Below are 12853 nucleotides of genomic sequence, written 5' to 3' on the forward strand. Positions count from 1 at the left end.
ACTCTGTGATATCGTGTTGCTTTCACTGAAGGCCGAAACCCATGAAATTCATACAGCGGAGACAGAAGCAGAAAGGGGTGTGTTGTGTGCACACCAAGCACACCCGGTACACAGAAGAGACAACACACAGTCACTCACACACATCTCGAGAAACACACAAGCGAAGGGAGAGCATGAGGGAGAAGAAACTGGGAGTGTGGTGTCCTTAGGTGTGTGTGTGTGGGTGTGTTTGTGCGAAAAGGAGACTGAGTGCATAGAGAATTGAGTGCAGTTAGTAGTGTTTCCCCCTCGGCTGAGGCATTAACAAGCCTATAATGGACCCTCTTAAAAAGCCGACTAGGATCTCCTCCAAAACTAACTGATTTAGAGTGGCCAGGGCCCCCGTGGCAGTGGCCAAGTTCCCCCTCAGTCCCTCCCCAGCACAGCCACAGCCAGCCCCGGTGGCAGGCGGCACAGACACACATTGTGTTTGTCTACTGAACCACAAGCAATAGCAGTTTATAACACAATAAAACACCATGAGGAGGCATTAATTGGATATAATAGCCAGGGAATGATTTAGATGATTTAACACCTTTTTCCAAGACGAGTACATAAAGGAGAGAGAAAGGGAAGAAAGGGGAATTAGAAAAGGACTTACACACCGTTTCCGACTTTGATGACAAATGTTAGGCTGATTTGAGTACACACTGCACAAATACAGACGGCAAATGCAGATGTGAAAACTCACACACACACACACACACACACACACGCACGTTACAAGCAGCTGTAGATGTTCCAACTGTGTGTGGCGCACGTGAAGTCAACTTCACTGAGTTTAGATTCATGATCGAGCATATGTGAATATACTCTGTTATCAAATAACGCTCTGGTGCTGCTGTGGTTGAAAGCTGCAGAAGAAAAAGGAAAACTAACAAGTGCAATAAAATCACATCAAATGCGTTGCACTAAAAAGAAACCGAAGTGACACTCACATTTTCTGTATTTTGTTAACCCTTGAATTGACAACAATAACCAGTCCATCAGCTGATGCTAACAAGATACGACAGGCTAGCTCGTAGGAAAAGACACACCCACGTAACCTCTTTATCACTGATCGATGTTTCAATGGCGTTGTGTTTTATTGACAATATAAGCATAAGGCAAATAATAGACTCCTGTTTTCTTGCAGCAAATTATCCTCAAGTCCTGCTCACTAAACCTTCAAGATATTCTGTCACCTTATCTTTCCTCACCTCCTCGTCTTTTCACTCGATGCCGTGCTGAAAGGGAGCAGGGCCTTGCATGTATGTACATAATTGGCACTTTACTGTCATATCAAATTCATATCAGCGCTGGGTCCTGGGCTGGGAGGAACAATGAGGGCCAGAGACAAAAGCGTGGCTCCCGTGCTCTGAGAGTCGGCCCTGATAACCGCAGCATAGGCCGGTCAATAAAACCAATCATCTCTAATCTTCTTATGGGGGACTAAACAGGTCCCCCAGATACTCCACAATGCCCACTAGACACAATGTGCAACCACACTTGTACTAATACACGGACTGTACGGATGGGGAGGAAAGTAATGTCTGAACCGTAACCTCGGTGTACGGCCTCATCAGCGTTATCTTCTGCTGCATGATTATCTCTTTAAAATACAAAGTTCTTTAAATATGAAAGACGCTTTAAACGATTTAAGGCAGCATTTATATAAAGAAAAGGCCTTTTTGATATTGGGTGTAACGTGATGTAGTTGTGAAGATGAAATTCCTGTAAATAATGTTTTAAGCAAACTAAACAAGCAAAGCATTTCACAAATAAATCTGTTGAAATTCGTATTGGTGTTTTGTGTTGTTTAGATGTATTGTTGACTTGTAGAATTACCCTTCACTGAAACCAGAAATGATAGAACAGCAGCATCAGCACTTTAATATTTCTTACTGTCCGACTGTTTATTGTATTGACATGACCGCTGCTTTACACTATCTTGCACTTTCCTCTTTAGAGTTTTTAGACTACAGTGCCTTTTTCCTCTATTGTGTTTATGCTGTGCTTTTAATGCGGTCTTAATAATTCTGTGTTTTTATCTGTGCTGCCACAGACAAGAGCTGCTAAACTATCTTTTGTTGTTTGCATAGCAATGAAAATAAATTTACATTCTATTCTATAGCGCACATTATTGAAGGCTGCATCCCTCCCATTGCTAAACTGGTTACAGGGATGAAGCTTAAAGAAAAGAAACATGTTTATCTCCTGGACTCCACTCGACTATTTTTTCCTATAACACACAACACAGAGAGGATTAAAGGTCAGCACCCTCATCTTTTAGCATTTAGCTTCCACCATCTCGCCCACTAACAACCATCTGGATTTCAGTGTTGCAGCAATCTAATTTTTTTTTTTGTTTTGTTATTTTGACCTACATTCATACACAAAAAGCACTGTATTAAATTATATTAAATTGTTGTTGGGTTTGGTCACACTTCCCTGCATTTCCAAAACACTCCTCTTCCATCAGTCTGTCAGTCGAGACCTACATACAGCTGTATGCAAAACCTCTCTGATGCTCCAACGCCCAAAAAACCTCTCGACTGGGGCCTACCCAATCTGCAAGAAAAATGTGGGGGAGGGTAGAGGTCACTGGGGTTGAAGCTATATGGTCTGAGCAGCTTAATCATTCACAATGAATTTATCTAAAGAAGATACATATGATGTCACATATCCAGCAAAGCAGAAATTTTATGTCAGACAGGGAATGTCGTATTTTTTAAAATATAACAAATGAAAAATATGAATAAAGACAGTAATTAGGACAAGGAAACATACTTGCTTTTTTGTAAATTTACTATAACTAAATTTAGATTTCACTCTCTACTCCAACTTTCTGTCTTTCTTCATCTTCCGCTCTGTCTGTTGCTCTCTCTCTCTAATGATGTTTGGCTGAGGTGCGGGTTAATTGCAGGGTTAACTGATGGCGTCGAGGAGCAGTGTTCTGCGAGTATGAGATGAAAGCCAGGTTTTGTCATAGTGTATGGATAGGAATAGCTGTGCATCAGTTTATTGAATTTCTGAAGCTTTGCAGACTGTTTGTGTCCATGTATCTTTGTGTGTGTGTGTGTGTGTGTGTGTGTGTGTGTGTGTGTGTGTGTGTGTGACAGGGCCAGACAGGAGAAAAAGGAGAACTTGTGTGTCTTTGTGTTCCTCCACAGCATCGGCTGGGCATGAATGAGCATCAGTAAGAGCAACGCTTTGAAGGGAGGTTAAACGTGCGCCTTTGTTTTCATGTGAACGGCTGACATGCAGGATTTGTGTAAAACTCACCTCAGCAGCAGTGTCACCTCTGCTCTCTGTTTCTGGGGAATTAAGAAAAAAGAATTGTCATGCTGCTAACATGTCACACTCATTGGAATCTGACTTGTTTTGCACCAGTACAGTAATGAATATCTATGGAGGAAGTTAATGTTCCTGGTGAGTCAGTGTGTCCTGTTTCCTCTGCAGCCCTCTGACTGCATGCTCACACAGGAGAACATGACTAAGCAGCAGATTCAGTGATGCACAGACTAATGATAACAGTATGAAACGCTCAGGTGAAGTTTGCACCACTTATATATCAATATGTGCCAGTGATTCACACATGCATGGATATAAGGTGTATCAGCGACAGCATCTTATGTAAATCTTCAAACAGTGTGCATTCATCGTGGGAGTTATTGATTTGTTAACACACATGCACCTACACTAAGATGCATACTTAAATGTGTTAATGCAACAAACTCACTTAGTGGAAAGTTCAGAGGAGACCAGGGATTCAAAAGCCTCTCAGAAAATTACAATAAACATTCAGAAACAAACAGGATAATGATCCTTCTCTACTGTCTCTGTCACAAGCAGATCAATGGAAACAGCTCATGACATTTATCAGACAGAGTCAAGGACCTCCACATTAGTTCTGACACTCACCTCGCCGCTCAAGTGGCTCTACGTTATTGATATGGAGTCGACACAGCAAAGGACAAATGTCATTCAGTCATTTATAAACACATACAAATGAGGATTGGACAGAAATGAAGTCTGTGGGTGAAATTATTATTTCAGGAAATGTGCTTTTGGTGTTTACAACCTGTCGGCGTGTGTGTGTGTGTGTGTGTGTGTGGGGATGAGCTACTGTTCGTAGACACACAAGTGACAGTCCGGCTCTCGACCATGTCAGAGCAATTTTACATATTGTGAGATGATGAACAGTAACAGTTGAAATTTCAATGTCTTTTGTGGCAAAAATTCAACAGAAATTCCTCCTCAATGTGTACTTTTTTTTTTTTTACTTTAAACATGACACACACACACACCTGTCTTTACTCGCTTGCATTTGATCTAATAATGTATAATTTTATTTATGTGTTTGTAAAAGGTAATTCATGTGTTATTTCTTTATATTGATTGTTTCCAGGAGAATGAATTCAAATAAAATAGAATAAATTGTAATTTCTAACTGCACAAAGAGTTTACATTAAACTAATTTAAGAGTCTAAACTCTTTTAGATAATTACTTTTCCATAAAGCTTATGATAAAAGTGACCTTGCACTTCAAGGAAAGCCTTAAATGTATTAACTTTATCATATTTCATAGCCATGCAGGTGTGATACCATGGGGACGTGACCAGCTCAAGTCCTTCAACAATATAAAATTTATTAAGATTGCAATCAATTTAGGAAAAGAAAAATGGGTGCAAAAAATGTAACAATTAAAATATACAATTTGAAGTAATATTTCTGCATCAATATAAGCTTACCTGTGACCATGTGGACCACATTATCCGTACTGTAGCTCTAAAAAAATAAAGTTTATCCTAAGAGCAGGTGTAATTCATTGTACAGTAAAGATTTCCTCAGACTTACAGCTGCAAACTTCTCTCTCTCTCTCTCTCTCTCTCTCTCTGCATATGGCCTATGTGTCTCTGCGTGTACTATGTGTACAGGAGTTGTTAGTGGCAAAGTTTAATGCAGGCTGGTGTTTGTTATATCTTGCCATATATTACCATTTCTCCTTGGAGGGGCCCCTTGCATTCAAATCAGCGGCCGGCTGCCTGATCGTAGAGGACAGCTTACTAGGCCCCTTGAATTGTTCGCAGGGAACAATGGATTCCTTTGTCAACGTTTTTCTCTTTCTCTCCTCGGACAATACTGGAGGGTCCTTCTGGCTCTCTGCACTTAAGAAATGTTTGCAAAATTACACCTCTTAATATGCCTCTCAAAACAAGTAGCAGTGCCAGTATAAAAGTGTGGGAGGTTTTAGGGGGAAAATGCACCGGAGATTCGTTTCTTTTCTCTTTGATAAACTTTGGTCAGTGTTTTAAAGGACGTTTCCTGCATCTAAGAATAGCTCACCAACACGTTTTTTTTTTTGTTTTTGTTTGTTTGTTTGTCCCCTGGAGTCCGTCAATCCGGAAATGCTGGACAAGCTTTGCTGCGAATAAACTTTAAAAAATAGAAAATAAGTACATGTGACACATATGGTTACACATTTTATAGGAGAGACAGAAAGATAGAAAAAAAATCAACTAATTCAAAATGTTGTCCAAAATGTTTAATTTAATATCATTTAAAAATAAAAATAAATCTCCGAAATTAACGCTTTAGCCTACTCCACCAAAAACGTTTCTGATCACCTGATGAAGGTGATTTATTTTGACTTTCAGAAGTGCAAGAGGAGGTTCATGTTATAAACTACGAAGTGTATATCTGCATAACGAGCTGATAGTGCAGAGCTGCAGCGGGCCGCAGCGCTGACCTCTCCTCCTCCTCCTCCTCCTCCTCCTCCTCCTCATGAATAGGCCCATACGCAGAAGCCCAGCTGTGCCTATTCGGGCCTTCAACAGCATTTCGGAAATCGGTATGATTTCCCTGGGAAAGTTGGCTCTCCAACCCGGGACAATGTTTCCAACAATTCCCAGTTTTTAAACTTAGAAAATCTATTTCGCTTATAATCTTTACTATTATTTTTTTTTATGTAATTTCTTTGATCACGGCTTTACATTACACTAATCAGAAGCCTATATTAATATCAAAATCCTTAGTAGCAATGGCTGTAGCCCATACGTAGGCCAGTGTGTGTGTGTGATCAGTTATACAAATGCACATTGAAAAAGGTTGATATACGTTCAGACAATAAGGAGACAATTCAAATTGATTCAGAAAAAAAAAACTCAGGAGTTTACAGGTGACCAGATCAGTACAAAGCTTCTAGTTTAAAAAATATGCTTTAGCCCAATGGTCTAACACACACATTGAAATTCTTCGTGATTCTTTTTATTTATATTTTGATCTCATTTTTTGACCATAGCCTGTAGGTCAAATTCAATGATAAACAGCACATATTCTTCAATGGCTCATCTACTGATTTAGAATGATTTAGAATTTACATTGTGATTATGATTTAGCCCATTTCCAAAATAGAATTGGTCTAACCTTTCCGCTCCTCCACTTTTTCTGCACATCTGCAAAATGCTTCATCATATTTTACACATCTGCTTGCGTCAACTTTGCGAACTATCACGCGATAGGCCTCTTGACGCATTTGTCTGATCACTGACATGGTTGTAGGCTATATCAGCTTATTTGAACCATTTTTTTTTTTTTAAACGGTGGCTCAAGTTGCACCTGCTGCAGACCTGGTGATAATATAAAATACCGTACATATTTGTTTGAAATGCTTTTTGTTGACAACTCCACGTGAAACTCCTCAACGGCACGTTCTCTAATGTAATTCAAACGCATCGGAATATTTCCCAGCGTACCTCTAAAGTCCAGGGGCCGCAGCTCACACAACTGGGGCCGACTCTCCTCTCTCTTTTGTTGGGGCTATTGTGGAGGGCTGCGTGTTGGGATTGGGGGGTGTAATGAGGGGGCTGCGACCCCCCGATGGGGGTGCATTTGCTGTCCAAAGACCGTTAGACAGTGGCTGAATGAATGGGGCCTGAATGTCATTGTAATGCACAGGGACAACTCCCCCTTCATTCAGCTTAAGATGTGGAGGCCGCTCAGCTCTGCACGGGGAGAGTTGAGGGGAGAAAAAGCTGCTGCGATTCAATTCACGATCCGGAATCTCTCTTTGCTTCCTCGTGCATGTGGAGGAGAGACGGAGGCTGTTCTTCACTCTGATATATGGGCGTTTTGCTGGTGCGTATGCGTGCGTTTTCTGCACACACGAAGGCCTGCTGTTGCACAAAATGGAGAGAAGATGCAATGGTGCTTTAGTGTGGTGCATTGAGGAATCAACGCCGAGAGTATGACACCGAACAAAGGATTGTGAGTCCAAGCCAGCGTGGATTTATCACTACAGGCGATGACTGGACCGAGGCCGGTTCTACTTCTGCAGGCTGGGTTATTACAATTACTATTTTTGACAACGGGGAACCAACAGACCTGTAAGGCTTACAAATGACTTGCATTAGTAAATTGACCTGCATTGATGTAAATACAGGAAGCTCGTTTTGAGATGTAGATTACCAGGCAGGCTGAGATGAGACAATAGGCACGCCTATTAAAATAGATAATAATTGCATTAGTTTGACAAAGAGTACATTTGCGATTGTATAGGCCCAGTTATGGAGAGTGGATGCGGTTTCATCCTAAACAGCGCTGACGGGTCCTCCTCTCATTCTCTTTGTTCATCCAACAGTGGGAGGTAGACACAAGCGACGAAGGGAGGGAGAAATATTTGAAAAAAATCCAATGACATTTTCTTCCGGGACAGATATCAATATATGATATTCCTGCAGGATTTTACAAGAGTAGTGTTTAAATGCATAATATGGACGCACGTAGAGTTATAGCATTTTAAAAAGGACTTTGAAATGATTTATTTGGTTAAATATAGCCCATGTATAAATTGAGTTACAGTATTTCAAGATGGCAGCACACTGCAGGCCCACATGTGGGTCAACGTCCAGCAATTATTTTGATAATTTAAAAATAGGCCATTATGTCTTAACTTACACTTCAGTCAAATCAAGATTCTTTTTTTTTTCACTATTATTCTTGAAATAGATAGTGGACATGTAATCCTTGATATGGCAGCAGTAGGAAAAAAAATACCTAGCCAATTTGAAGTAGAAAAGCACATGAATGCTTTGTAGAAGAGCTGATGAATATGAGTGCCTAATATAGGTCACAGCACCTGTAACTAACAAAAACAACACCTTGGAAATTGTTTTAGTCCATAGTCAGAGCTGACAGGGCACTGTAATATACAAAATAACTTAAATCATCAACTAGACATTACAAAAATATCATCCCACATATAGTGCTATGAATGTGGCATAGCCAACTTTACATTACACGTAAATGTACACTAACACGTACTGTTATTAAAAGATATGCACCATAGATAATGGTCTATTTTCCAGCCTTAACTTTAACGCAAAATGATGGATGGTGCACGCTGCAGCAGCATGTTCACCAGCAGGGAACACAGGCTTAAGGCCTAAAGAGCAACCGTGGGATGAATCCAACACATTTGGAAAAGATTTGTTTTATATGTATGTTTCATAAAGTGATTGGTGCCCAAAAGATAATAATGGCACACTGATATGGCCCTGTCTGCAGCCTTACATTTAGTGCAGGGTCAACACGTTCACAGGCTAATCCGAAAACCTGTTTAATATGCAATGTAGAATTCATCCACCTTTTAGCTGCCATAACAGCTTGGTATAATTTCACCTCAGATGTCACACGCTATGTGGGGGGGGTTTAACATGTCTGAAACTTTATTTGTTGCTTTTTGGACATTAGGTGTTCATCAAAATGATAACAAAAACGAGTCACCTTTAAAGCTAGCCTCCTTTTTACCAGAGGCCTGTAGCTTGGTTTGTAGCAGCAGTCACTTGCTGACCATGCACCTGCTAATGAAAACTACATTAAGATGCTACTTTAAAAGTGCTCACAGTTAGCCTACATCTTCTGTGTGCTATGTTACATTTGTTTGTAAATTCTATCACTGTTTCCTGTTAGCAAAACTGTGTAGTCTTGTCCCGATGCATGCATGCATGAGGCGCTGCAGAAAGTCAGACCGGTGGTTTCAAGGACATTTGGAGCTGATGAGGATTTGGTTATAATGGGGGAGGTGAGAAGGAGGGAGAAGGGAGGGGGGGGGGGGGGGGGGTTTGGGCCCCGGGCCATGACGTCATTGTGCGCCCATGTAATCCTCTTGCGCCGAAGCCCAATCAGCAGAGAGTCGCAATTGTCTAGGATGGGAAGAGAGGGGCGCTCTAATCCGGGAGACAGTGGATCACACAGCCCGAGAGAGAGGGAGGGAGAGAGAGAGAGAGAGAGAGGAGAGCGAGAGAGGGGGGCATGCATCCACGGCTGGATTGTGCCTGAAATGGGTCAGATTAAAAAGACACGAAGCAAAAGGAACCGGCTGACTCTTGGTGGAGAGAGGACCTTTCTGCAGACGAAGAAGCCATTTTCCCACCTCGAGAGATTTAGCCTTCCGACTGCACGAGCTTTAGTGATACGATAGGGAGCTCTGTGGCGCATAGAAAAACCGCTTCCCTCCAGATTTGCATTTGCTTTAAGTAAAACTAGCCTTCTGTAGTTTGGCAGCTGCATGGAGAGAGGAAACATCGCGCGTTTTGTCCGTGGGCGTTTATCGTGGACGAGTCGGGGAACTGCATTCAAGACAAGTTAAATGGAGAATACAGCACTCTTCGCAGTGGGATGTATGACTTCAAACTAATAGCATTGTGAAGTGCTGCATCGTTGTTTCCTTTTGCTTTGCACTGTTCTCTTTGTGCTTTTGGCTAGGCTGATGTTGTAAAATGAGTGGTTTGGGAAAGGACAAAGCGAGAGCCTGTGCAGCGCCAGCTGTCATTCGGTGCGAGGTAACCTGGCAGGAGCTGCGTAAATACGCACAGATATAAAGAAGAGAAGTGCGAGCAAAAAGTAATATTTACCTTTTTAATATGCAAGATTTTTTGCTTGAGATAACTGAATTGCGGGCCGTGAGCTGACAGTGTTTGATCCCGAGCTTTGTCGCAGTGATATCAATATTTCTGTGCGTGGAATCCAAAGAGACGCAGGAGAGGAATTTGGCCGCGCGCGTTAATGCTTCTGTCGGCAATAAATCGGCTTTAGATTTGAGTGTCTGCATGCATGCGAGTGTGTGTGTGTGTGTGTGTGTGTGTGTGTGTGTGTGTGTGTGTGTGTGTGTGTGTGCTGATGATGGTGTTGCAAAATCGGCTTTAGATTTCTCGAGTGTATGTGTACGAGTGTGTGTGCGTGTGTGTCTGTCTCTCTGTATGTGTGCGTGTGTGTGTGCGTGTGTGTGTGTGTGTGTGTGTAAGGCTGAGCGCGCGCACGAACGGGAGCTGTACTTAAATCGCAGTCATGCAGTCTTGCATCCTCCTTGGCGGCAGCTGTTGAAGGTTTGAGCGCGTGGGAGTCAGTCAGGGTGAGAGGATGCTGGCTTGACTTAATGTGCACCCATCAGCGGGAGGAAGACTTCTTGAAGGGTTGTCACTCTGCGTGTTCACAGCGGACCTTGATTTAATGTCCATACAATTAAGGCACGCGGTGAATGCCAAGAGAGGAATCTGCACGGCATCATGCTTTACATTTTACACCTTTATTTCATCAGGCCGGGCTTTAACTACTTTGACCCTAAATGTTAGTGAAACAGGCCTTAGCTGAAGCTGGCTGCTATTACTGTCATTCAGCTGCATGTGAGTGTGTGTACGCGCACGCGCAAGCATGTGAATGCGTGCCTATGATTGTGTTTGTGTTGCTTTGACAGGTTGAGCGCAATGCGTACTTTAATTTGCCATTACCGCATGATATGAGGTTACCGCGGGTTTGCTTGAACAATTCTTCAAGAATCTAAATGTTGGTTTAAATCTATCAATTGTCTCACTTCTCCAAATAGTGTACAACGCCTCGCGCAGAAAACGACGCAGAAAAACGTTTGGACTTTTGCCAAGTGGGGTCATTGGCCTACATCTACGTTTAACAAAAAAAAAAACATCTTCAGGATTATATTGATTGTTTTATTTACTAATTCTTCCATCTGAACGTTAAGACCTGGCGATATGCTTGCTTCTTTTTAAGTTCGCATTTGTACCTCTTCAGAGTCAAACACCATTTAATGTAAGGAAAGGAGCTTTGTTAATTGAAGCTCATTGTTAAGATGTTCATTAATGAATTGTAGGCTAAACCTTTAAAGCAGCTTCTGATTGGAGGGCCCTATAGCCTGCCTACAGATGAAACATCCGAGCGCTGTGAGTCCGAAAAAAATGGGATCATCCACTGCTGTTATGCTTCATCTTTATCTTTGGGAGCCTGCGCGGCTGTCTCTTTACTCTATAGACTTATTCTGACAGTCTGACTATTTTCACAAAATGTTCCAGAGGCACTGTGGGCTGCAGTCTCAGCATCATTTCAAATGAGTGTGTAATGAATTATTTCACAAGCTAAACTAGGCCAACAGTTCCAGCCCACCACACCTTCACAGCTCAGGCCTACAGCAGAGACTGAAGAGACTCACACTGACGGCGGCTGCAGTGTTCAGGATGATGGAGTCAACATATAGACATTTAAGTGATTCAATGCCACCTACAGGCTTCCTTCTGTCAACGCATGGTTGAAGCTGTAGCCCAGTGAACGCCTTGGGACTAAATACTTAAGATAATTCATTAAATAAGAACTACTATTTCGAGTTTTTATATAGATTTTCGCTGACTTCACTTCTGTAGATTATTGCAGAAAAGATATTCCAAATCCAGCTATTTGCAATATTATTTGAAAGACCAATTAGAGGACTTCAACACACCACGTAACAAAAATAGGTTTACATTTTGGTATAAATTGCACATTTCATTAAACATTTTGGTTCAAATATGATATGCAACATGAATGCAGCCAACATTTAAAACTAAATAACATTCACATTATAGATACTTCATTAATTTTTCAATATTGAGCAAAATCCCATTACAATTATTTAGCTTTATATCTATGACACACTGATGTTAAAGCCTGTAGATCAGAGAGTTAAAGTGTGATTTGTCTGTTTGATGGATTCCTTGTAATTCTGTGACTATAAATAAAGCCTGTTCCGTACTGAGTTTCCTGCCTTTTCTTGATTCTTTTATATAGAACTGTGCATGACACTCGTGTCTACTCTACACAATGCAGCCATTATTCCCAGATTAACATCTGATGTGAATGGTTTTAAAATGAGAAAGTTCATTCGATGTCTCTTGAGGAAGATTTGTACCAGATACAACAAAGTTGCCTTCAGTAGAAAAATTCGTCAGAATAGAAGTTGTTTTTTTTGGAATAAAATATAATTACATTTTACAGTTAAAAAATCTAAGAGAATCTCTACCTTCATTTATGAAAAGAGAACTTACAGTATAATAACTCCAGATAAAGTTCTTTCGGTCTTTATGTGAACATCGCATCAGCAGTTCCTCCTAATCAGGACATCAGCACCATGGAGAGCTCCTGTGAGGGAGAGACAAAAAAAATCTGACTAAAACAGAATGTGTAGGGCATCTCAGGACAGAGGACTGGAGTAAGACAAAAAGGTTTGAAACCTACAGCATCCTAAGTTAAATAGCCGAATGAAATGCTACATATTGCTAATTAACCTTATTCATGTTTCAGCACTTTATCAAATTGGACCACTTGAACCTGTGGAAACAAGTCTGATTTCCCAAATGCAGTTTAGAAAACTCTGGAAGCATGAGGAGAGACAAATATATTTTCAGAGACATTTAAGCACCGGGCTGTCCTGCAGAGCTCCCTCTCTTTGTATAAGGTCATTACATGAGGCTATTACTCAAAAACAGAAAATACACGAGATCAAGACAGT

The sequence above is a fragment of the Labrus mixtus genome, chromosome 15 (genome assembly GCF_963584025.1).
Source record: "Labrus mixtus chromosome 15, fLabMix1.1, whole genome shotgun sequence".
Taxonomy (NCBI): domain Eukaryota; kingdom Metazoa; phylum Chordata; class Actinopteri; order Labriformes; family Labridae; genus Labrus; species Labrus mixtus.